At 34.7% G+C, this 4,727-nt stretch overlaps 1 non-coding gene across 1 annotated transcript; it reads left to right on the top strand.

Annotated features, from left to right (window-relative positions):
- The first annotated feature begins 354 nt into the window (after window positions 1-354).
- LOC132651694 (U6 spliceosomal RNA) lies at window positions 355-461 on the top strand. Its single transcript, XR_009589276.1, has one exon. It is a non-coding gene; the product is annotated as a U6 spliceosomal RNA (small nuclear RNA).
- The last annotated feature ends 4,266 nt before the right edge of the window (window positions 462-4,727 follow it).

The raw sequence follows: 4,727 nt of genomic DNA, 5'->3' as shown, positions 1-4,727 counted from the left end.
GTCTCTATTTCTGAATATGTCTCTCTACCTCTCTGTGTGTCTTTCAGTCTCCCTCTCTCTGCCTGCCACTTTTGGTTCACTATGAAAAGCTATCAGTTTTGGTGAGGGACTACAACAAGATGACTGCTTGCAGACATGACATCCTGATGGTCTCTGTAACAATATAAGCAAGTTCCTAATTAAATGCTTTTGATTCAAAGATTTGCCTTGGTCAGGGAGCATTTTCACAGAAAATATTTCAATGACTAGGCCATATCTGTGCATTTAAGAAATAATAATGGAATCTCTGATAATGTGAATCTCATAAATAAAGGAAATGTGACTTTATTAATGAACACTTGTATGGAATATGTGTTGCTAACTTCAGCAGCATATATGCTAAAATTGGAATGATACAGAGAAGATTAGCATGGCACCTGTGCAAGAATGACATGTGAATTCATAAATCATTCCCTATATTTTTTGCAGAAATTAAAACACAAATACAGGAATTTGTGGAGAGAAATTACTTAGGGAAGAAAAGAGGAACTACAGAGGTAATCTTAAGCAATAGGCTACAAGAGATGGAAGAAAGAACCTCAGGTGTGAAAGATAGAATGGAAGAAATCAATGTTTCTGTCAAAGAAAATATTAAATAAAATATTAAATAAAAATTACCATTACAGGCCATCCAAGAAATTGAAGACATAATAAAAAGACAAAACCTAAGAATAATAGGAATAGTAGAAAAAGAAGATTACCTGCTCCAAGGCCCAGAAAATATTTTCAACAAAATCATTGAAGAAAATTTCTCCAACTTAAATGAAAGTCCAATAAGAATACAAGAGGCCTACAGAACACCCAATAAATTAGACCAGAAGAGAAAATCCTACTGCCACATAATAATCAAACATTACATATACAGAACAACAACAACAAAAATACTAAAAGCTGCAAGGAGAAAAAGCCAAGTAACATATAATGGCAAACACATCAGAATCACACCTGACTTCTAAACAAAGTCTGTGAAAGCCAGAAGGGCCTGGACAAATATCAAGTAGGCCTGAACATAACACAGATGTCAGCCAAGGATACTATACCCAGCAAAAATCTCAGTCCTTGTAGTTGGAGAAAACAAGATATTCAGTGACAGGAACAAATTTCAACAATATCTACACACAAATCCAGCATTACAGAAGATACTAGAAGAAAAAATACAACCCAAGAAAACTAGCTACTTTCAAGAAAACACAGGAAATAATTAACCTTAAAACAGTAAAACAAAAAGCAACCAAGCACACAAACTTTTGACCACAGCCAACATCAAAATCAAAGGATCTAATAGCCATTAGTCCCTAATCTCTCTCAACATCAATTGACTCAATTCTCCAATAAAAATACACAAAATACCAGAATGGATGTGTAAACAAGACCAAGCAATCTGTTGCATAAAAGAAACACACCTAAGTAAAAAAGATAGATATTAACTAAGGGTAAAGCTCTGGAAGATGATTTTCCAAGCAAATGGATCCAAGTAGCAAGCAGGAGAAGCCATTCTAATATCTGATAAAATAGACTTTCAACCAAATTTAACAAAAAGAGATGGGAAGGACACTTCATATTCATCAAGGGAAAATTCCAGCAGGAAGACATTACAATCCTGAACATCTATACCCCAAATAAAAGGGTACCCACTTTTGTAAAAGAAACATTGATAAAACTTAAACCACACATAGATCCCCACACATTAATACAGAGAAACTTCAACACCCCACTCTCACCAAAGACAGGTAAAGAAAACACAAATTAAACAAAGAAACAATGTCTCTAACAGAGGTCATGAATCAAATAGACATTTACTGAATGTTACACCCAAACACAAAAGAATTTACCTTCTTCTAAGCACCTCATGGAACCTTCTCCAAAATAAATCATATAGTGGTCAAAAAGCAAACCTAAACAGATATAAGAAGTTTGAAATAATCCCTTGTATCCTATCTGATCTCCAGAGAATAAAGCTGGACCTCAAAAACAATAGACATAGAAAAATGCCTATACACACATGGAAACTGAAAACAACTTGCTACTAAATGACAGCTGGGTCAGGGAAGAAATAAATAAATAAATTAAAGACTTCCGAGAATTCAATGAAAATAAAAGCAACACATAGCCAAACTTATGGGACACAATGAAAGAAGTGTTATGAAGAAAGTTCATAACATTAAGTGCCTTCAAGAAGAAACTCGAGACAGCTCATTTAAGCAACTTAATGGCTCACCTAAAACACTAGAAAAAGAAGAAGCAGACACACCAAAAAGGAGTAGACAGCTTTAAGTAATCAAACTCAGGGCTGAAATCAATCAATTAGAAACAAATAAAACAATTGAAGAATCAATGAAACCAAGATCTGATTCTTTGAAAAAATCAACAAATAGACAAACAGTTAGCCAATCTAACTAAAAGGCAGAGAGACACCATCCAAATCAAGAAAATCAGAAATGAAAAGGGGGGCATAACTACAGACACTGAAGAAATCTAAACAATCATTAGGATTTACTTCAAAAGTCTGTATGACATAAAATTTGAAACTCTAAAAAAATGGACAATTTTCTTTTTTGGTTCCACTTACCAAAGCTAAATCAATACCAGTTAAATCAATTAGAGAGTCCTATAACCCCTAAGGAAATAGAAGTGGTCATCGAAAGTCTCCAATCCAAAAAAATCCAGGGCCAAATGTTTTCAGTGCAGAGTTCTACCAGATCTTCAAAGAAGAGCTAACTCCATTTCTCTTCAAATATTTCTCTCAAAATATTCCACAAAATAGAAGGAGAAGGAACAATACCAAACTCATTCTCTGAAACTACAGTCACCTTGGTACCTAAGCCTTACAAAGGCCTAACAAAGAAAGAGAATTTCAGGCCAATCTCCCCCATGAATATTGATGCAAAAATACTCAAGAAAATACTTGCAAACCAAATACAAGAACACATCAAAATATCATCCACTATAACCAAGTAGGGTTCATTCCAGGTATGCAGGGGTGGTTCAATATACAGTAATCCATCAACGTGATCCACCATATTAACAAAGAGATAGAAAAAATAGAAAAACATGATAATCTCCTTAGATGCTGAAAATACATTTGAGAAAATCCAACCTGCATTCATGTTTAGTGTACTGGAGAGATCAGGGATACAAGGCACATATCTAAACATAGTAAAGGCAATATACAGAAAGCCTATAGCCAACACCAAAGTAAATGGAAAGAAACTTAAAGCAATCCCCCTGAAATCAGGGACAAGGCAAGGCTCCCACTTGCTCCATATCTCTTCAGCATAGTTCTGAAAGTTCTTGCTATAGCAATAGGACTGTTGAAGAAGATCATTGGAACACAAATTGGAAAGAAAGAAATCAAATTACCACTATTTGCAGATGATATAATAGTATACATGATTGACCTCCAAATTTCTACCAGGGGATTCCTATAGCCATAAAATCATTCAGCGAAGTGGTTAAATACAAAATTAACTAAAAAAAAAAAAAAAAATCAGTAGCCCTCCTGTATACAAAAGACAAAAGGAATGAGAATAAAATTAGGGAAAGAACACCCTCCCCAATAGCCACAAATGACATAAAGTACTTTGGAGTAATCGTGACCAAGCAAGTCAAAGACATGTAGGAAAAAATTTCAAGTCTCTGAAGAAAGAATTAGAAGAAGATATCAGAAGTTTGAAAGTTCTCCCATGCTCATGGCTTGGCAGAATTAACATAGTAAAATTGGTCATCTTACCAAAAGCAACCTACACATTCAAGGCAATTCTCAACAAATTAACAACACAATTATTTATAGAAGTTGAAAGAAAAATTGTCATCTTCAAATGGAATAACAAGAAAACCAGAATTCTTAAAAAAAAAAAAAATTCTACACAATAAAACATCTTCTGGCACTATCTCCATCCCTGATCAAGCTGTAGTATAGACCATCATTAATAATACCTTAATGGTGCTGGTATAGAAACAGAGGGGTGGATCAATGGAGTCAAACAGAAGACCCAGAAATGTACCCCCACTATTATGGACACCTGAGGTTTGACACAGATGCCAAAACCATACAATGTAAAAAAGACAGCATCTTCAGATATGGTGCTGGTCTAAGTGGATGTCTACATGTAGAAAAAAATGCAAATAGATCCATACTTATCATCCTGTACAAACCTAAAGTTGAAGTGGATCAAAGAATTCAACATGAAACCAGACACATTATTTAGTTAGAAGAAAAAGAGAAGAAGACCCTAGAACTCACTGGTACATGAGACAACTTCCTGAACAGAACACCAACAGCACAGGCTCTGAGAGTCGGAGAGCAAGTTTCAATAAATGGGACATTATGAAACTGAAAAGCTTCTGTAAAGCAAAGGACACCATCATCAGAACAAAACAAGTGCTACAGATTGGAAAGTACCTTGAACAAGCCACTCTGTCATAGAGGGCTAATATCCAGTATATATAAAGAACTAAAGAAACTAAAAAGGAACAAACAAAGTAATCTAATTAAAAAATTGGGAATAGAGCTCAACAGAGAATTCTTAATAGAGGAATATCAAATGGCAGAGAAACCCTTAAAGAAATGCTCAAAGTCATTAGCCATTAAGGAAATGCAAATCAAAGCAACCCTGAGGTTTCAACTTATACCCATCAGAATGGCTAATATCAAAACCTCAAGTGACAACATATGCTTGAGAGGTTCT

This window comes from Meriones unguiculatus, assembly GCF_030254825.1.
Source record: "Meriones unguiculatus strain TT.TT164.6M chromosome Y unlocalized genomic scaffold, Bangor_MerUng_6.1 ChrY_unordered_Scaffold_23, whole genome shotgun sequence".
Lineage (NCBI taxonomy): Eukaryota > Metazoa > Chordata > Mammalia > Rodentia > Muridae > Meriones > Meriones unguiculatus.
The sequence above is the reverse complement of the archived record's forward strand: the minus strand, read 5'-3'. Positions and strand labels throughout refer to the sequence as shown.